Source organism: Dermacentor variabilis, chromosome 3, assembly GCF_050947875.1.
Source record: "Dermacentor variabilis isolate Ectoservices chromosome 3, ASM5094787v1, whole genome shotgun sequence".
Taxonomy (NCBI): domain Eukaryota; kingdom Metazoa; phylum Arthropoda; class Arachnida; order Ixodida; family Ixodidae; genus Dermacentor; species Dermacentor variabilis.
This window is the reverse complement of record NC_134570.1, coordinates 84,198,778-84,221,567: the sequence shown is the minus strand read 5'-3', so window position 1 is coordinate 84,221,567 and position 22,790 is coordinate 84,198,778. Positions and strand designations below refer to the sequence as shown.

General features: G+C 43.9%; 1 long non-coding RNA gene across 1 annotated transcript; it reads right to left on the bottom strand.

Annotated features, from left to right (window-relative positions):
- Positions 1-268: 268 nt before the first annotated feature.
- On the bottom strand, positions 269-8,175 carry LOC142574023 (uncharacterized). Its single transcript, XR_012826391.1, has 4 exons — positions 8,075-8,175; positions 6,134-6,181; positions 4,992-5,088; positions 269-361 (listed from the first exon to the last, which is right to left on the bottom strand). It is a non-coding gene; the product is annotated as an uncharacterized LOC142574023 (long non-coding RNA).
- Between the last annotated feature and the right edge of the window lie 14,615 nt (positions 8,176-22,790).

Here is a 22,790-nt window from a genome sequence, read left to right as displayed (position 1 = left end):
TGTCGTGTAATCGGCTTCTTGGCTTATCGGTCTCGTCTGTTGCCTTATTGCCATGTTGCTTTGTTGGTCTGCTGGCTTATCGGCTTGTATGATTATCAGCCTGCTAGAGCTCATGGTCTAAGCCTATTAGGCCTCACATATAAAGCCGTGTGTTATTTGGCAGAAAATAAGTCTTTCTCTGAATACCTGCAATTATTTTGATTCACAGAAAGTGCCACAATCGGCAAAAAAGTTTGTGGTAAAGACAACCACATCCGTCGCACGTCGCCCAGCTTCAGCGCAAGGTGCTTTCGAACATCTTTCATCCTTTTTTTCTGGTCTTCATCGGGCACATTGCTGACTATGCACATGCCAGAGAGAGCTGCAAGTAAAACGCGAGGAGCGGGTCCAAAAACGTTTAAATATGCACTTAAAATGTGTATGTATATAAAAAAGCTTTGTGTAAATATGCATAGGGCTCGAGTGCTGAGACGCGTGTTTGTGCTATTTTGTTTAATTTGTGAGTGCAAAGTTACTTTAGGTGGCATGTTGGCAAACAATTCAATATACCTATTAAATACAACCAGCGTTATAGGGTTTGAAAGAGGCAAGCTGACTTTTTGCACCATTTTTTTGGCGCATCCGACCTCCCCTAAGATGCGTAGATGCGGCCATCCACATGAATGCGCCGTCCAGATGAGTGGCAGCTATTCAACGAGAACGCACAAGCAGCAGGAGGCAGCAGCCATCGTCAGCAAGAGAGGTGCACATGTGTTCTCTAAGAAAGCTTCACCTTAAAGAATAATCTGGATCTCGTGCACATATGCGGGATTTGATGTAACTGTTCATTTGTGTTAAATAGCAGCACACTCTTCAATATTTTCCGTTCATGTGATTACAATCAGTCATCAAGACGCTGCAAAGGGCGCTGGCTACACCCTTAATGTGTACAGTGGAGCACGAAAAGTGGCAGACAGTGACTGTTGCGAACTAACGCATGGACACTAAACTGTTTGAGAGAAGTCTATTTCAGTTCATGTTGCCAGAAAATATAGATTTTGTGCATGCATTTATCTGTAGCGACTCCATGACATGGACAAAATACCGATTGGCCTGGTGGCAGGCAAGCGTATGTGCATGCAACATATTGACACTTTTTTGGCTATTTCTGGAATATACCTTCCTGGCAAATTCGTTATTTCAGATTCGTGATTATCGGGACGATTAGGCACCGGCCACCATGAACCCTACGCTCAAGAGCAGAAGCTACAGTAATTGTGACATTCAGTGTGGCATTACTTTGGGGATACACAGCACCGTTAAACCCACGTAACGTTCCTTACGTTGACAAAGCGTTGACATCATAGCCAACCTTAAACATGCAAGGGGCTTCGTGATCCAATACTTCAGCATACTGAATTCCCATGATTTATGAACATTGGAAGGTTTAAAAATCTGATTAAGTGAACTGCACAGTAGTCGGCCACCTCAGTTGAGTACAGTAGTTACTTGAATTGAAAGATTTCACTGCATGTCACAGTATAAGATGTATATATGTAAATATCCACTACATTTCAAACTTCTTAGGGAGGCTACCTTCTCGGGGGTTAAAGCGGACCTCAGCTCCTTCTGCCCCTTTGCCCAGGACTTATTTCACTGTGTTCCTGTCACGTTGCACTGCTCAGTTAATCTGGCGTCCAATAGGCAGTGGTTGCCATGCGGATTAGCCTACCCTTGAGGAAGGAACGGAGGAAACTGGTACTTAAGAAGCCGATCAATGAGTTAGCTGTAAGAGGGAATATAGAGGAACTCCAGATCAAGGTACAGAACAGGTATTCGGCGTTAACTCAGGAACAGGAACTTACTGTTGAAGTAATCAATGACGATCTAATGAGCTTCATTACGGAGTGTGAAATAGAGGTTGGCGGTAACTCCGGTAGACAGGATACCAGTAAGCTATTGCAGGGGACGAAATATGTGACCAAGAAATGCCAATGTATGAAAGCCTCTAACCCAACAGCTAGAACAGAACTGGCAGAACTTTCCAAGGTAATCAACAAGCGTAATACAACTGACATAAGGAATTATAACATCGATAGAATTGAACATGTTCTCAGGAACGCAGGAAGCCTAAAAGCAGTGAAGAAGACACTAAGAATAGGCAAAAATCGATATATGCGTTAAGAGCCAAAGCCGGCAACATCATTACTAATATGGATGAGATAGATCAAGTGGCTAAAGAGTTCTATAGAGATTTATGCAGTACCAATGGCACCCACGACGATAATTGAACAAAGAGTAGTTTAGAGGAATTCGAAATCCCACACGTAACGCCAGAAGAAGTAAAGAAAGCCTTAGGAGCTACGCAAAGGGGGAAGGCAGCTGGGGAGGATCAGGTAACAGCAGATTTGTTGAAGGGTGGTGGTCAGATTGTTCTAGAGAAACTGGCCACCCTGTATACGCAATGCCTCATAACCTCGAGCGTACTGGAATCTTGGAAGAACGCTAACATAATCCTAATCCATAAGAAAGGGGACGCCAAAGACTTGAAAAATTTTAGACCGATCAGCTTACTGTCCGTTGCCTACAAAGTATTTACTAAGGTAATCGCAAATAGAATCGGGAACACCTTAGGCTTCTGTCAACCAAACGACCAGGCATGATTCTGTAAACGTTACTCAAAAATTGACCATATTCACACCAGCAATCAGGTGATAGAGCAATGTGCGGAATATAACCAACCTTTATATATAGCTTTCATTGATTACGATAAAGTGTTTGATTCAGTGGAAACCTCAGCAGTCATGGATGCATTACGGAATCAGTGTGGAGACGAGCCGTATGTAAAAATACTGAAAGATATCTATAGCGGCTCCAAAGCCAACGCGGTCCTCCATAAAGAAAGCAGCAAAATCCAATTAAAGAAAGACGTCAGGCAGGCAGATACGATCTCTCCAATGCTATTCACAGCGTGTTTAGAAGAGGTATTCAGAGACCTGGATTGGGAAGAATTGGGGATAAAAGTTAAGGGAGAATAACTTAGTAACTTGCGATTTGCTGATGATATTGCCTTGCTTTGTAACTCAGGGGACCAACTGCAAAGCATGCTCACTGACCTGTGGAGGCAAAGCAGAAGGGCGGATCTAAAAATTTATCCGCAGAAAACTAAAGTAATGTCTAACATTGTCGGAAGAGAACAGCAGTTTGCGATAGATAGCGAGGCACTCGAAGTGGTAAGGGAATACATCTACTTGGGACAGGTAGTGACCGCAGATCCGGATCATGAGACTGAAATAATCGGAAGAATAAGAATGGGCTGGGGTGCGTTTGGCAGGCATTCTCAGATCATGAACAGCAGGTTGCCATTATCCCTCAAGAGAAAAGTGTATAACAGCTGTGCCCTACCAGTACTCACCTACGGGGCAGGAACCTGGAGGCTTACGAAAAGGGTTCTACCTAAATTGAGGACGACGCAACGAGCGATGGAAAGAAGAATGATGGGTGTAACGTTAAGGGATAAGAAAAGAGCAGATTGGGTGAGGGAACAAACGCGAGTGAATGACATCTTAGTTGAAATCAAGAAAACGAATTGGGGGGAGGGGGCATGGGCCGGACATGTAATGAGGGAGAAAGATAACCGATGGTCATTAAGGGTTACGAACTGGATTCCAAGGGTAGGGAAGCGTAGCAGTGGGCGGCAGAAAGTTAGGTGGGCGGATGAGACTAAGAAGTTGTCAGGGGCAACATGACCACAATTAGTACATGACCGGGATAGTTGGAGAAGTGTGGGAGAGGCCTTTGCCCTGCAGTAGGCGTAACAAGGCTGATGAAGATGAATATGATGATGTTGATGCCGGTGTACACGATAAGCTTTCTGCAAATAATGTGACGTTGGCAGGAACGCGTCAAATATGCTATGGCATGACAGGGATGGCTCTCCGATGTAGGAGCGGTGAAGCAAGTATTCCCTCATGACACTAACGAGCAGCCACTGTGGGCGTTTCGGTAATCTCAGTCCAGCGGATGCTTCAACGCTGTGTGGGCTGATTGTAGGCAGTGTGGGCCTTCGGCTGAGGGGACTACGTCGTTTCCGCACATGGTTTGTCTTTCCCGTCCGATTAGCCGGTAATACCTTGTCACCTACTGAGTGGAGCTTCAACTTGCATCATAAGTGCTTACACACCGCCTGCTTCTTCACTCATGATGGCACCAACTAGGAAATCTGCTGCGCTAAGCGGCGCAGAAAGGCAATGGCGTTGACAGGTGAATCTCTGTTTAGACCGGCGATAGATGCACCACTGTGAAGCAAAATGTCTTCGCGCGTTTGCGGCGCAATCTGCGAACTCTGCAACTCCCATCCCTGAAGCTGAGCGCGTCTGAACTGGCTGCCCAAGGCACTAATATGTTGAACCAAAATGCTCATACCTTCGCCAAAGCGACTCGGCAGCAGGACGCCGCTCACCAATAGGACACCTTTGCCAAGCAAACCTACAACACGTTCGCCAACCTCAAAACGTGCGCCTTTCGCTCCAAATGACCATTAGTTCACGAGGCAAACATTGAACACCTTCTGTGGAAACACACTTAATTTGAATCTTCTACAGATTCTCATCAAATAGGGATGAACCATATTTTTTTATACTAAAAGTGAAAGTGCCATCATTACCACTTGTGCAGCATGACCCCCGAGACTAGGCAGTGCCCGCGATGCGGTAGACTATCTTTGAGAACCTGTGCAAGGACTTCTTCCACAGCCTTCAACCCCCGCGTGCATGCGTCATCTGCTTAGGTGCTGCTTAGTGGCTGCTAATGAAAAAATATACAATTACCAGAGCTGTTATTTTGTCAGTTGAGCAAACACAACAGATGAGTGCAATGCAACACTTTCAAAATATTAAGGGCCCCTCTAAATACAATGCTGCATGGCTTTGTACACAAATTAAGGTTTTCATGCACGATAACTTCTCTTACCATGAAGAAAGAAAGCAGACCCCAAGGCATAACGATATTACCTTTCCATCAGCTCTCCTAATGCTGATCGCAGTGTGGATGCCCTCTGGCAGTTCGCCCATGAGAGCGTCCTCTAGCTCCTGTGCAACCCAAGGTTCCCTGACAATGACCGGCATTTAATATGGATAAGCATAGGACCCAGATAAAAGGAAACGACATGTAGAACACATTGCAAATTAAAGTAGCTGTACTGGCAGAAATTTTAAAAGAACTGAATACAGCTTTGACAAAATTATTTAGGCTGACAACGATAGCTCTCAAATAAATGCAATGAAAGTGTACAGTGCTCAGCTTTATCGTGAAGCCGTTCTTTGGGCAGTTTTCAACATGTCGTTCGTTTTTCGCTTTGCACACATTCGTGTCACTATGCTCGAGGGTTTCACCTTCACTACCTATAAGTAAAACCTCGCAGTGTTCCATTAGTTTGAGATCGGACTAGAGTAAAGCGAAAGGAATTGTGATGTAGAACAGATGTAGCAGTCTACTAGAGCTCAATAGATATCTTTGTAGTTTTTCAATGCTTCTAGCTGTGAACAACGGTATATGAGTATTCTCAATCTCTTTTTACAATCTATAAAGTGTTGCTGATGTATTTCAATTCATTCTACAGCATTACTTTAACTAACAAAGCAATTATTAACCAGGCAACTTTCCAATAATTCATTATGTTGGCAGAACAACACAACTATAGTCAAGAAAGTAAGTGGGATGGAGGCTAACTCTAAATGATGCTCTGCAACATTAGACGCCCCTGCAAAATCTATTGTGCATGTGCACAAAAAGAGATTTACAACAAAAATATGGATGCATGATGAAAAACTGATGGCGTCTAAACATTACAAGCCAAGCTGTAAGTGCACATTGAACTCCAAAGCAAGCTATCATGTAGTAGGAAATAAACGAATTATCCACACGGAACGTCAAAGGAGCCCTGCAACACTTTCGAGAAAACTTGTTGAGTGGCACCAATAGCACCATCTTGACGCAGTGATATTGTGCATTTCATGTGACGGAAATCGCAGCGAAGAGAGGCATAATGGTCATTGGTTAAACTGCCATGTGCAATTTATGATCGCTCAATATTGCTGGTATTGTGAAAAAAATTCATTTATAAAAATAGCATGCTTAAGAAAACGTTTCCTACCGATCTCATGCGGAACAATCTGCTCGCCGCTGCAGCATGGCAGCACATCTTGAGGCAAAGAAAAAACAATTCAGTTAGATTTTCGGCCAATTTCTAATTGATAAGTTCTGTTTAAACAACTGCTTACACGCAATCTCACTAATTATTCAAGCATTACGTAACAGATGTTATGAGTCTCACTCGTCCATGGGCTTTCTTTTATTCACAGAGCGCCACAAATGAGCAGAACTCATTTTATCATTTTTTGGGTGAATGCTACGCTACTAGATGGCACCAGCTTCCCCCTAAAGCTTTTTTGTTGCTGAAGTTTGCAAAAATGAATTGGAAATCTGTCTTCCCAGAGCGTTACAGGTTGTAGTGTGGAGTTAGAGAGCTCTATTGACAACTTCCACTTCTTTCAATGCCAAAATCATTGTGTATTTTTATGTTGCCCTAATTCAATTAAAGTATTAGGATTGGATAGCTCTAGTCAGTCGTGTTTGCAGGTTCAACTTAGTACCGACGATCATGGGGAAGAGTACAAATCTCTGGTGGCCTCACTAGCTTTAATGTGGCTCAACAAAGATGCTGTGCCGCTGGCGCCTCTGTGGTTTCCTATACCCACAATGCCAAAAATAGTGTGTTGTATGTAACCTCTATTCCAAGAAATGTCAAGCTTCAAATAGACAGTTTCTGTGGAAATGTCTATCTGAAACTTAGAAACACTGACAGGCAACATGAAATATCAAATGAATTGCTGATATTGCAGTAACAAAACTATCGATAAAGATTCGGTATTACAAATAAAGAATAGTGACGGTTTTCTGAAAAAAATAAGGTCGGCTTGGAAAGATTCAAGGCACATCTCGATAAGATGGCTTATCTGAAAGTTTTTCACAGAGATGAATGTGAACATCATAAATGTGTGAGAAAACTGCTCGTGAAAAGTGTTACAGGTATGTAGGTGAGTACTGGTGAAACTGACTTAACAAGTATGAGCGAGTGCACAGATAAAATATTCGTTAGCAAGAGCAGGTGTTTCAAAATCTGTTCATGACAAGAAAACAATGGCGTCAGAGGAATATCACCAAACTCGACTGGCGTGAACACTGTGGGGCTGCCAAAGGCCGCAGCAGCCATGAAGCATCCTGAAAATAATGCACAACCAATGTTATTAACAAATAAGTTCTGCAAAAAGTCGTAAACTAGAGGAAGCTTTATGAAGGGGGAAAAATGTCATGCATGCAACAGTAGCATGAAGCTACACAGGAAATTTGTAGCTTTGTGCTGCTGTACAGTGGAGGACAGCTCTTTTTTTACTTTCAGCAACAATTAATGCTGAACAAGAGTCACGCATGAGGGTGACAAACAAGAAAAAACCAGCCCTGTCCATAAACAGGTCTTACTTCGTGGCAGCAAAGCTTTAGATGCACCTACACCAGATAGCCTGTCACTAGGTTCTGCAATGATAACGCAACCAAACGTGCTTGTATATTTCACATATTACAAAGTAAAATCAATGCAGCAACTTGCAATGACATGGCTGATTAACTTCTTTGGACTTTGAAACCGTCTCCAGAGCAAATTTTTTCAATGCCTTGAACAGCATTCGCAATGTTGTTCCCCTGCCTTGTCTCTTAATGGAGCCAAGGGCCCATGATATATGAGAGTCACGAACACCACCATCTTTCTGAATTCCTTTCTTCTGAATTTATTATTTCCCATAATTCTCGAATGCATTTCACAAAAAAACAATGGCATTCTGCTAACTTGTGCACTGCGGACAAAACTATGGTAAGCAAAAGCTGTGCCTACTTATAATTTGCTGCAGCCCAAATTTTTCGTAGAATTTTCACCTGTTTTAGGCACATGCCTATGTACTATTTTCCAGGCATGACAATCACGTGTACACGTTTGTTCACAATGTCTAAACCTGAAGCACCTTCTAAGCCATTTACTTACAGGAAATTGTGCTTATCGGTAAATAGGTACTCCTGACCCGAGGTGGCACACCACTGCATCCGGCCGTGAAGCAAGCAAACAGCATGTACTGCATCTGCGACGCAAGCACAGAGAATCTAAGTTCATGTTGAAGTATTCAACATGACCTTCTTTCGATGGATTGATTCATGCCTTTAAACGCCTCAAAGCAACACTGCGGCTCAGACAGATTCCATAGTTGAGATTGAATTAATTTGGTCACTTGAGTTCCTGAATGTACATCTAAATCTAAATACATAAGTGTGTTTGCATTTCGCCCCTTTCAAAATAAAGCTGTCATGACCAGGAATCGAACTAGCGACCACATGTTTAGCAAGACAATGTCAAAGCCAATAATTCATCACTGTAGCGATTGCGTTAAATGCTCAACTTCACGCTTTCTTCGGACACTGCTACTTACAGTGTGACGGCAACTTATAGTCCTGAAGTATCTTATTATGACGTAACAAATTTAAACTCTCCGCGCCAGCGGCTCTAGATGGAAGCTCTTCAAAAGCAAATGACAAATGGTTTATACAAAGAACTATGCAAGCAGTGGCACATAGAAAGTATCTTACCAAGCTGCTGTGACGCTGCTCTTCCACAGCGTCCCTTAAGCCACAGCTGCAGTAGTTCCTCAAGACCATAAAAACAATAAGTTATTCCAATGTGGATCAAATAGACTAGCACTGATGCATTATCAAAGTTAAAGTAATGTGAGTGTGCTAGCAAATTTAAAACCACATATGTGCACAAACTATCTTCTAACCCACAAGCTCTGAGGACCTGGTCATGTGAGGATATATTCTGCTGTGAGAATTCAGGTCCTAGTTTTCAGTGATTATGAGCCAACAACAGCGTTTCTACTACCCTCAACATGATATCCAGCAAACAGACATTAAATGTAGTACCTTGCATGTAGCATGACAAATCGATTGCTTTTTTGGTTGTCGAAGCCACAATAAAGCAAATTCAAATTCTGCACATGTTGTAGAGCCTAGCATATAGAACATTCACAGCATAATTCTGGGCCTCGAGTTCTTAATTATAAAATGTAAGAAGAACAGAAATGGCTTGGGATTACACTGGCCTTGCCAAAAACTACCGAACTTCCTGTAGAGCATGTTTATTACATAGTGCAGTAATTTGGTTATTTATTGACTGCATTGCATTGTTCGTTCCACATATTGCTATTCAGAAACATTCCAGTAAACAGTTCGCAATGTTGTTTTCTTTTCCAAAATACTAGCGCTGCTAGTTGATATTTGTAGCAATCTAAAAATGACATCCCAATATACGCGCGAAATAATGACACATCGTTCTAGGTTGCGTAATTTGTTACATCTGGAGCACCCTTTGCAGGGAAAACAGCTTGTCGGCATGCGTTTTGTTACAGGATCTCCAGAGTTGAATTGAATACAAAAGTTGGCAATTAATAACGAAAAAGTATAGTTGTCTTTTAACCCTACGCGGAAGAAGGTGATGTAAGCGCCAAATTAGGCCGATAGACCTTGTTATTTAACTCGAACTTTCTATACATGGTCAGATCAACTCAGAACACTTCAGAAACATAATCCAAGAAATTGTTCTTAGTGCGTCTATGTGATGCTTCAATTCTTAAATTGCAAAGAAACAGACTAACCTGTTGGCTTATTTTTCGGCAGAAAGAGCATAAATCTTGTTTTTTTTACGTTTCATTTCACCTGATATGTTATAAGCCATGTTTTTTTAGCGTAATCAGCAGTTCATTTTTTAGTCAATTTCTTGTAAATTTTCGCTAGAAACAGAAACACGTTTATATAATCTGCATAATTCACCAAGCAAGGAGTGAAATGAATATTTACTACGTCGTTTATGCATTGAATGAAGAGCAAAGTGCCGAGGATTGACCCGTGAGGTACACCATAGTTGATAATACCTGTCACATTTATTATCATTAATACTTGCATATTGTTTCATATGGCTAAGGCAACTTTTCAAAAGAGCAAGCGTACTTCCACGTATGCCATATAATTCTAGCTTGCTAATCAAAATATTATGCTTTTTTATAATCACGCCTTCCACCTGCGTTTCATTGCAGGTAATACGGAAAAAGACACTAGCATAGCTGCACTTTCTTTTACGGCTCTATCTAAAAAACTTCACGTCTGCCAGTCTTCCGTAGCGTGCGCTTCGAGGTATCTGAGAAAGGAGTGCGAATAGAAATTTTTAAGGAAAAAAAAGGGAGATGCAGAAAATAACCTAGCTCCCACCAGACCTCGTGACTTCTAACACACTTCTCCAAATCTGATGAGATATCAAGCCGTACACAACATTGGCAACGATTCTTCAAATGGGGAATGCAGTTAAGTCCTCATATCAGCTATGTGAGGACAAATATTGTGTTACAAGGTCATGCCGCACTGGCAAAACACTCAAGCATGACAGCCATTTGGCTCTGGCAATGGTAATACTTAAATACACCGTGTATGTCGACCGGCCAACTTCAATAAAGTGTTTATAGCTCCCAACAAAAACTAAGATGAGATAAGAAATAGAACGCAACACCGAGATGGAGCCCTACCAAAGGATGTTGTGGCATATTTTTTACCTGCACCACTTTAGTGCACCAATATTTTCTGAAAGGTAGAGCGAAAGTGATACTGGTTTGTTACAGTGATGTAGAGATTGGGTCAATAAAGTGAAATCATTATAAACAAATCAATATCAGTCTTACCATTGAAAGATGCTTGGACAAATTTGGCAGACTTTTTTTAAATTTGGGGCCCTTAAAGATGCCCCTAAACACTTTTTGAACATAGGCAGAATATGCTACCCACCTGTAGAAGAGGCCCCCTTGAACATGCGAGTCAAATATTATTCCACCAGATTCGGCAGGAAACTTGCAATCTGGTGTCAAAAATAGTAAAAAATTGGCTGCGGTATCATTTGCAATCTCGTCATGCAGCTACATCTCAAGCAGCCAAGCCCACCAACATTCACACATATTGGCTGAACGTTCTCAGTATTGGGACAATTGCTATTCTTGAGGTAAATAAACGTAAAATACCAAAGTTTGCAATCTTAAAATGATCACATAAATGTATCTTCGCACTGCTGGTCTGTGCATGCCAACTGCGTGTAGCTGCCTTTGCTGAATTAGGCGTGAGTGTACAGAGTGTGGGTTAATAGATATGTAGCACCATGTATTCAACTGAGTGCGTTGTTTATGCACAGTAAGAAATGAAGTGGACTCCTATAACTCGACCCTTACGAAACCCCAGGATTTGGTTGAATTATCTGAAAGATTAAATTCACAGTGGCCGATTGACTGATATCCATCTTTCGCAAAAATTACAAGGGTCCACGTGTTTACACTATAATCTCATTGTATTTAACCCAAATATGCCGAGCAGAAAAATTTTGCGCCCGTAAAGGTCCTTTTAACATCATGATAAGGTGGAAAAATAGGTGCGAAAGAAAATTTACCAGAAAATTGAGTTTCCTGCATTTTTTCCAACTTTCCATATTTGCGTTCCCGGAAAATTGTGTTTTCATAAAAAACGTTTTCATAAAACACTTTTATTTTCTTCAACCCATAACACTGAGGTAAATATATGCGAATTATAGCGTGATTGGGAAATATTTCACAAATTGTTCAAGGACGGAAACCTGTAATTATTCTAGTAGAAGTTTCTTTAACAACTGCAATGTTCCAAGGTAGTATTTTTGCTGATGTACTGCGCGCAGGCACTAAAGTAAAAGCCTGACTTTGCCAAAAGTGCTATTTTGGTCTCTGACCTAACGTCGGTAACACTAAAGTGTTCCAGCACCAGGCCGCAGGACGTAATCCCTGCCGCATTGCTTGCATTTAGATAGGGGCGAAGGAAAAAAAAACACCCTTCTACTCAGATATGGGTGGACGTTGAAGAACCACAGGTAGTTCAAATTAGTCCGGTGCCCTCCAGTACAGCATGTATCATAATCAAATGGTAGTTCTGGCAAGTAAAACCCCATAATTCAATTTCACTAAGGTGTTCCATGCAAAAATATTCAGAAAAGCGAATATAACTGACAAGTATAGCTACTTTCGAGAAAATATTTTATTCGAAGTGATTTACGTTTTCACTGCGAAAATGTTGAGTTTGAGTCCCACCATTCCAATATTTTCGTTCGCGCTTCGTCTACACCTCATGGCATACTGCGAAGCAATAACGGACCATTGTGTTGCACACAGTGTGGTGTGTGGAGAGGAATAAAAGCGCTGTTCACCACAAGTTTGTAAGAATTTAAATCCTGAATTTGTGGCTACTTAAAATAGATCCTCATTGGGCGCTTCCGTGCCCGATGAATACATATGCGGCCACCTACGAGTGAATTGGTAAGAGGGGGCCACAAACCGCTCTCAGGCGCGTTAAATGGGAGCACCACTTGTAAGACACACGTTCAGTCGCCGTCAAACCAATATTGTTGATATGCAGGCTTATTCAGCATATTTCGCTAGTTCCGTGGTATGTCTCTACATTTATTATAGCTGCTTGGGGTCAGATCGACAGCAGTTGACCAACTTCTTGTGAGGGTATGCCACACATGACCTTTCTGATATACAACCTGAAGGAACCAATAAGTACACCTGTTTATTATTAGGGGCAGTGTGCACTGATGTTCGCAATGTGGATATATTTGTGAGTGTATTATTACATCTATATATGGAGTGCTAATTTTTAAATCTTTATGGAATTCTGAAAAAAAAAGGCTGTTGCCGAGAGGGGGACATTAGTCCGAGAGGGGGACATTACTTACTTGAGAAATCAGAACAGATATAGAGCCAAATAAAATATTTCCCTAATTAGCTTCTTAATTAGTTCCTTTACAGCACATATCGCAATTTGCAAATTGTAACCGGTGAGTTTAAAAGGCGTACACGATTGGAGTGAATTTCCAGAATGACGCTATTTTCGAGATATGTGCCATTAAACTCGCTGCAGTAATGCACTGCTTCTCCACATATTTTAATAAGAAAGCGCTCTTTTATGCATTGATGCAGAAAAGGAACCGGAACGCACACGTATTTTGTCGCACATTTGGGAAACGTCTGGAAATTGATGTCATCCTAGAAATTCGTTTGGAAAAGATACGTCTTATAGGCTCACCGGCAATGATTTGTAAAGTAAACATTAAGGAGTTAATTAGTGATTTGTTAATTAGCAGTATATGTGGTTCGATTTCTCATGCTAGTAATATCGACTTCTTGAAATGATCCAGCTCAATACCTAGAATTATGCTATCTGCCGCAGGTGATATTTAAAAATTAACTACATCTTAAATATAATCAGCCCATAATATATACAAAGAATACAGTATAAAGAGAAAAGAAACGAAAACTATGTGCAGCGAATACACCACCCATTTTGCCAGCGCGTAGTCCATAGTTTTCCCGCCTTCCAAACACCCCTGCCACTTCCTTTTGCTCCGCTCTTACTGTCACACAGCCATTTCAAGAGAACGCCACACGTATCGTTCGCCTTGACATTGAGGCGGCGAGTCCGCCCCCTCCCCCGCCTTCATTCACAATGCCCTGACGGTACCTTTGACCAAGCGGCCCCTACTATTCCCGTTATGCAAGCAGTTTTGAGGCAAGAAATTTCAAAGCTTGGCATCCCCACCGCCTGCTCTGCCTCCCGACCTAATTCGGGACCTATCTCCATGTACACAACCTATAATGACCGGTATTTTGTTCCCAGACCATGCAATCCTGCTGAATTGCGAACTTCAGACGACATACCAATCTTCTTCCGATGCCACCGCGTTGGTCATGTATCCCGCCACTGCCACACCACATGGATGCCGCCGTACTGGTCCTCAACCCGGGCTCCTCGTCCTTACGCCGACGCTCGCCGTTGTTCACCTCGCCGTCTGTACCCTATTTCTGATGCCCATGACAGCCGCTCCTCCGTGCGATCGTCGTCACCTCAAAAATGTTCTTACGCCTGCCATGACTCGAGCCGTGCGCGTCGCCAATGGCGCCACTGTTGCCTCCAGGGGTAAGTGCACTGTTCGCAGAGGAATTGCTGGCCGCGAAGTTCCTGTTCTGTTCACCATGCTGACGTGTTGCCCACATGACCTAACCTTCGCGCTCGACTTTCTGACGACACATTCTGCCCTCAGCTACTGTTCCACTGGTACGCTGTGCCTCGAGCTTCCTCTCAGTTAAGACGTTCTCCCCGAACAACCGAACACTCTCTGCACTACAGCGTTTGTTCGCTTACCTAGAAAAGCCCTAACCTTCGTCGAATTGGCCTCAACGGCAACCGTGCCTGATGACGACTAAGTCGTCGCACCCATTCGTCATGTCCTGCTGGCACGCGACATCTCGGTCCCATGCTCTGTCATAACCCTTGCCGGTAATGGGATGTGTCTCCCTGTTTTCAATTTGGCTTGACGAAACAAGTGGTGCCTGAAGGCATAGCGGTGGCCACGCTACGGTCAGTGACACAAGACCACGCCACTGCTTTTGCAGCGCACGCGTCTCCAGATCCTACGATTACCCGCAGGATGCCTGGAACCTTGACGGCCCATTACGTCCCATGGTCGCTCCGGACCTCGCACCTGACCAAGCAGCCACCCTCTATTGCCTTTTGTTTTCCTACCGCGACATATTTGACACTGACAATCGACCACTTGGTCGGAGATCCCTTGTTAAGCACCGGATAAACAGTGGCAATGCTGTTCCCGTTCGCCGCCGACCATATTGCATGTCCACGGCAGAGCGGCATGTTATTCAGCCGGAAGTAAACAAGATGCTCGCCAGAGGCATTGTTGAATTCTCGTCGAGTCCTTGGGCGTCGCCGGTCGTGCTCGTCAAAACGAAAGATGGCACATGGCATTTCTGCGTTGATTACCGCCACCTAAACCGAATTACTAAGAAGGGAGTTTACCCTTTACCACCAAGCGACCACTCTCTTGTCTTCACGGTGCCAAATATTTTTCGTCCATCAACCTTTGATCTGCTTATTGGCAGGTTTCTGTCGAAGAGCAGGACAAAGAAAGGACTGATTTCGTCCCTCCAGATGGCAGCTGCCAATTCAAGGTTATGTCGTTCGGTTTATGCAATGCTCCCGCCACGTTCGAACGGATGATCGACTCTCTGCTTCAAGGTTTCAAATGGTCAACTGGCCTTTGTTATCTCGACGACGTCGTTGCGTTTTCTCTTTCATTTGAGACGCACCTTGAGCGCGTCGCAGCTGTCCTTGACGTCTTCCGCAAGGCTGGGCTCCAATTAAACTCATCGAAGCGCCACTTCGTGCTGCTACAGATAACAGTGCTAGGTCATCTCGTCGATGCTTTCGCAGTAGAGCCCGGCCCGGAGAAGATTCGAGCTTTAACGGCTTTTCCTGTACCTCTGTCTGTCAAAGATGTCCAGATTTTTGTGGGGCGCTCTTCTTATTTCCGACAGTTTGTGAAAGATTTCGCAGAAATCGCTCGACAACTCACGGAACTTCTAAAGAAAGACATGTCTTTTACTTCGGGTTCCCCTCAGGCTGTCGCGTTTTCACGCCTTATCACGAGTTCACCAATTCACTGGTCTTGGTCCACTTTGAGCGGTCCGCACCTACAGAGGTCCGAACCGATGCCAGTGGTTATGGGAATGGCACAGCCTTATAGCAACGCCAACACGGAGACGACCGCGTTATAGCCTACGCTAGTCGGCTCCTGACAAGTGCAGAGCGCAACTATTCAACTACCGAGCGCTCTCGTCTGGGCTGTTTCAAAGTTTCGTCCATATTAATATGACAAGCCCTTCTCAGTAATCAGAGACCATCATGCACTCCGTTGGCTTTCGTCGCTCAAGGATCCTGCTGGCCGGCTCGGTCGTTGGGCCCTCCGACTTCATGAATATTCCTACACAGTGACTTACAAGTCGGGACAACAACACCGGGATTCAAATTGTCTCTCTCGCTACCCAGTCGAAGACGTGACCTCTACCTCTGATACTGACACCGATGCCTATGCGACGAGCAGAACTGTGACCCGCCCTTGCGTATCACCATTGACCGCCGGGAATCATCACTTGCCGACAGTTCCCTTCGCTTATTCACACTTCAAGATGGCGTGATTTACACCACAATGTTCACCCCTGCATTACTCGGCCCTGAATTACTGCTTGTGATCCTTAAACGCCTTCGCTCGGCTGTTCTCCACGAACTTCACAACTTCCACACTGCCGGTCACCTGGGTGCGCCACATACCTACGACCGGATCCACTGACCCATCTTTTGGCCAGGGCTTGCGCGCTCCGTTCGAAGATACGTAGCTGCGTGTCAGAAATGCCAGTGACGCAAGACACCACCGACGCTGCCTGCTGCGTACCTTCAAGCACTCGACATTCCCCCGGAACCATTATTTCGGGTTGGTTTGGACTTACTTGGCCCTTTTCTTCTTTTTTTCCTCCGTGAATAGGCGGATTGCTGTGGCCACGGACAACGCCACGCGCTGCGCCATTACCCGAGTGCTTCCTACAAGCTGCTCCACAGATGTCGCCGATTTTCTTCAACGCGACGTGATTTTATTACATGGAGCTCCGCGACTGTTTCTCAAAGACCATGGCCAGACATTCCTATCAAAAGTTATTGCGGACCTCCAGTAGTCCTGTGCCACGAGGCATTAACTATCCACATCATACCATCTGCGAAAAAAATGGCCTGATGGACCGTCTCAATCGCACTCTCACAGACATGCTCGCGAAATATGTCTCTTCAGACGACACTGACTGGGACCTTGCTCAACCGTTTGTCAAATTTGCTTATAATTCGTCGCGCCACGACACAGCCGGTTATTTCGCTTTTTTCTATTCGACCGAGAACCAGCACTGCCCCTCGAACCAACCCTCCATGTTCCGACCAGTCAATACGTACTTTACGCCACCGCCCACTGCGCCCACGCAAGGGAAATTGCTCGTGACCGCTTTCTAAAATCCCAAGAGAGTCAAAGGCGTTTGTACTACCGACGACTGAGACGTGCACTTCCCGCCTGGTTCTTTGGTGCTTCTATTGTCTCCGTCGCGTCAGGTAGGCCTCTGAGAAAAACTCTCTCGTTACACAGGCCCATACCGAGTGCTTCGTGCTGTGACTCCCGTCACCTACGATATCGCCCCCTATGCCCCATCAGCTTCCCACTCCAGTGATATCGTGCATATTACACAAATCAAGCACTAATCACCCTTCCCGTGATGGCATTTAGACGCTGAGCGACGTCACTTCAGCCGCCGGGCGATTATGCTACACGCGTGTGGTATTTGATTTTTTGAACGAGGCGCGTGGGCGCCATCACTCGTGAAAAGAGCAGCAATCGGCTCGCGCTGCGAGTCTAACCGGTCAGCGCTGCAACCGCTGTTATAAATATAACCTGTAAATAGCTGCCCGTCCTACTGACTCGTCCTTCATGTAAAAATATGTTTCAAAATACTGGCAAGTAATTGTTATGTAAAGGACATTTATTTTATCAATTTCTGATGGAAATTCATGCTGGTCGAGCACGCCACGGTTAGGACAGTTGGCATGAACTGACCCTTTAATGTTTTTTTTTACATCATCCTCCTGTATAAAGTCACTACTTTTTATGTTTCACTCTTATGCAAAGCTCAAGTTGTTTATAGCATTTTATAGCCTGTCTTACAGTGAACGTGGCTTACTTCAGTTTTTCTTGTGGTACCTTATACTTTGATGTAATTGGTCACGTCTCTGCAGGTTACCTCATTACAGGCTTGGAAACTAGTGAGGTCTCTGGATCCCAGTGAAGCCATAGACGCAGGCATACATGCATGACTTGTGCTTCTGGCAATCTTCTACGAAAGTGATGGCTGGCTGTCAGTGCTAGGATGACATCCTGTTGTTACTCTACCCCTGTGCTCCGTTGATTACTTCAGGCTTGCTGTCATGTCTGCAAGCTTAGGTAAGAATACTGACCAAATGCTTGGGAGGACATAGTATGCAACCTGAGTTGTACTGTGCGATATTTTTATGCATTACAAAGGGAAGTAGGATAGTATTTGAGCTGTTATTAAGAAGTATAGTTTGTGCTCTGGCATCGAAATACGAGGACATGACAAAAATCAGGAAACGTCGAAGTCTTACTTAAATGGCAAGGCAACATATATGGGGTTCTGGTTTAAACTGTTAGTACAGTGTATTTACATAATATACTAAACCTTGATGTTTATTGGAAGATATATTTCCTTTAAATGTGTTATCAGGGCTGTTGACATTGTATTTCTAAGCAATGTTACACTTATTTAGGTGTCAATATTTGGCAACATGATGTAAGCGGATGGTAATTAAATGCATGCTTTGACAATATAAACAGGTTTATCAGGGCATATTCATCATTATATAGGGTGGACCAATGCATATGCATGGGTGCACATTGAATCACCACATATTTCCCCTGTACAATATATTCCTACTTACTAGCGTTTGTTCTCACTAGCTGACGATACTTATGCAATTTATTGGCAGCATATGCAGCTACCGATACACTATTTTTCGGAGCACTAAGTCGAAAGGATAGAAATGAATTTTTAGCCTAAGCTTAAATGAGAGGTATAAGGAAAATGAACTTTGGTGGTAGATTCAGACTTTACCTGCTGTGAGAAAATGAAATTTTACTTACCTGTATACGAGAACATCTGCAGTGCACGTGCATGCTCATGTTTTGCTTTTGTATTCATATTGAAACAGCGTTGTTAGGAACCGCAATGCAGCTTTTGCATGCTGCACTTGTATTTTCAGTCAGCACTTCTATGCTGTGCTATGTACAACAGCAAGACAACAATCAGGCAAACCAACAAGTGAACGACTTTAAACTTCCTGGATTAGGGCGAGTTGGTACTGTAGATCACAAAAAATCTATGCAAAACAATGCTGTTTTTCGCAACTTCATGTTTCACATTTTCATGCATATATAACATGAAATAGCAAAGTGAAAACTATTAGAATACATAACCTTTCAAGGAAATATAAATGTAAGGGTTTGTTGTGCTGTCAGCTCCTCTCTTCACAAGTTTACACCCTGGGGCTCTCACCCGCCGTGGTTGCTCAGTGGCTATGGTGTTGGGCTGCTGAGCACGAGGTCGCGGGATCGAATCCCGGCCACGGCGGCCGCATTTCGATGAGGGCGAAATGCGAAAACACCCGTGTGCTTAGATTTAGGCGCACGTTAAAGAACCCCAGGTGGTCAAAATTTCCGGAGTCCTCCACTACGGCGTGCCTCATAATCAGAAAGTGGTTTTGGCACGTAAAACACCAAATATTATTATTAGCCTTGGATCTTATCTTGTCCCACAACAATAATCGTTATCTACCTTGCCCGCATTTCCTTTCTTTAACGCTGCAAGCCCGCTACTTCCATATCACGAACGGCATGTGCGTTATCAGCGTGACGAACATTCTCGACAGGAAACTAGTGAGCGATTAGTTTTCAAGAAAGGGAACGGAAGCAAGGCAGATAATAATTTTTGTTAGACAAGATGGGACCCAAAGTGTGTAACCTTTCTTAAGTGTGTGTCATGCTGACACCACTGCTGTTATGTGTTGCTATAAATATTCCGCAATTTCATATTAGTATTGCTTGAATGTCATGAGCATGCGTTGCTTGATAGGTAAAGGTGCATTAGGCAACATCAAGGTTACGTCTTCAAGAGGTTGCAATGATGTTATGCCAGTGTTATGACTGTACTGCTCAACGCCGCCATACCGCCATGGCCCAACTTATGTTGATAAAAAAAGCGGACATTAACAGCTCGTAGGCAACGTTATGCGCCGAAATTTGTACACACTCAGAGAACGATACGTTAACATATTGCGGTACATGGGAAAGGCTTTGCGGAAGTTCAGAAAGATGCACGCAGTGTAATGTTTTTCTTCAACGTTATGAAGTCTGCGATCGCTGATGTGCAGTAGTGCTGCCTTCATCGATCTACCAGACCGGAATCGGGCACTGTTGTTCACGAATGTCATTGTTCTTTCTAATGGTGTATAGTCTCTGATATAATAGGCATTCAACAACTTCATAAAAAAGGCAGTATGAATATTGCGCGGTAATTACTTTTATTCATTTTTATTGTTGTGTTTGAAAAATACGGTTACGCGCCGTATTTTCATATCATCTGGAAAAATACCTCCAGAAAAATCTGATTGCAAGTACAAGTTATTGTTTCGGAAATTAACAGCTCAAGACAGTCAAGGGTGAAGGAAAATGAGAACACGACACTGGCGCTGAGTGTCATACTGCTTAATGAACCAGCATCCAGGAAATGCAAGTTACACTTATCTGCAAGTGACTTGCCGCTGTAGTGAACATCACTTATATGCAACTCTACGGGGATGGTAGCTTTCTTCCTATTTATAATATCAATAACTGGATGCCAAAGTAATCTTGAGTTATCAATCATTTTGCAAAACTTGTAGGCATAAAAATATGGTTCTGCCTTCTATACTTGCCTGTTCCATTTCTTTCTCAGCTTTTTTATATTCTGAAAGGTCTGCTGGTTCTTTTTTGTGCAAAAATGCTCGAACAGTTTATTTTTCATTTATATTCACTTCAGTTGCGCTGCGGTGTCCTTGCGTTCTTTTGCTATAACATAAGAAAACGCGATGTTGTAATTGAAAGCAATATATTTCGAAAAGCAAGTTGCATGCTTTCGAGGGGTTAGTGTCCTGGCATACGTCATGCCAGTTGCAGTCAGACGTTAATGAATGAAAATGGTGGACGTTTGTATTGTTAATATCTCTTTGCATATAGCTTAGTGGGTCGTGTCGCTTAGACATATTGAATAGTGCTAAATAACGGTAATAACGCTAAACGATTACTTGCACCAGAAGAAAATACTCCAGTAGAAGAAGTATCAGGCAACATGTTTGTAATATAAACAGCTATAAGTGTTTATGATGTCGCTCTGATCCTAGTGCGAGCGCTTATAATATTTTCACAGTCACACAAAAGCATTATTTCCAATAGTTTTCAATGAGAGGGGTTGTTTTTAGAAATATTTATCTTTAGGTTACGAAGAACCGTTCTAAACCATTAGTATTGTCACCTTGATGAAGAGTTTTTATATATTTAGGAATGCATCAGCATTGCCGTCAAGGGTTCTCTATGCAAGTACCATTGCAATTTTGCGGTGTATCACACGAACTACTTCATAATCGCTGCATAATGTGCACCCATCAGACTAAGTTTCATAAGCGACGCTTTATTTTATATACAGCGGCACACCGCCGCTGCGTTTTACACTGCAAAAGACAGATGCAGTGTAGCATACTTCAAGGTTGTGTACGTCAGCGTTAGAGGAAAACTAAGTTTCCGTAAAATATATAATGTCAAAGGGAAAGAATAAATGAACCAATTCACTTTTGATTTCATGACCCATATTCCGCATACTTTGCGCGTTGAGGTGATATAAGAAAAAAAATAAAAGATGTGGCGTTGTAATAGATGGAACTGTTCACAAGAAAAATATAATTAAGAAGTCACTTAGGAAGAGTTTCATACAATCTTCTTTAAGTATTCTTCACATGAAATTCTGACAGAGATCCTTCCATCGGATGACTACACAGCTTTGTTACTATGTTCACGGGCTTTTGTCTTTGCCATCCAAAGGAGTTTCTCGTTCAAGGCAGTCAGGTTATTGAAAATGTTAATGCCATCATTTCCTCTCCTAAGGTCGAGAGAGAGAGAGAGAAACAACTTCATGTATTTGCCTGCAGAACGACACTATGACTAAATGGCGCCGGGACGCGGGCCCTGACGTCTTCTCAGCGGGTGGTCTCTACTCAACTCTAGCGCGTGTTAGTCCCACGGTCGGTCGCCCTGAGGGACAACGTTCAGTTGGTTTCGCTCGGCCTTTGTCTTTCAAGAGCCGCCGAGACCTGCTGGATGGCCCAAGTTTGTCTTTCGTGGTCGTAGCATTCCGCCGCAGCCGCAAGTCGCGGCGGAATAGCTGTACTTGTCGAAGCTTCGTCGGGGAACTTCGCGCAATCCCATAGGATTTGCGTCAGGGTGGCCCTCTCCCGCTGGCAGACGCGGCACACATCACTCACATATAATTTCGGGTATAAATGAGTCATTGACACTGGGGTGGGTAAGGAACCAGTTTGAATTGTTTGAACAGCACCGCCTCCGTTCGGCTCAGCCCCGGGTGCGGGGGTGGGAAAGTCCTTCGAGCCAGGAGGTGGAACTGTAGAAATTCGTTGAACGTCGTCATGTGGCCCTTGGCACTACACCACGTTGGACGGTCGGTTGCAGCGGCGCGGTTGGTTAGCGCTCGCGCCACTGCGTGTGCCGTCTCGTTGTGGTTATCGTGCTTCTCCGACGCATCGCTGCCCGCGTGCGCCGGGAACCAGTTGATTCTAACATACCGATTCTCTCGTTGCACGTCAGCCGAGCACAAAACGCGCACAGCCTCACCACACACTTTGCCCTTTGCACAATTCCGCACTGCACTTCGCGAATCTCACAACACCATCTGGCACCCGGGGTCGGCAATGGCCAGGGCAATGGCCACCTCCTCCGCCTGACACGCCTCGCGGACTCGTAAGTTCGCCGCGGCCCTCGTCGCGCCGGACGACGCCTCGATGACGGTAGCTACGAACGCTGCGCAATCTCCCTGGTATTCTGCCGCATCCACGAACCTTGCGTGCTCGCCCTTGGCGGAAAAGCGTCC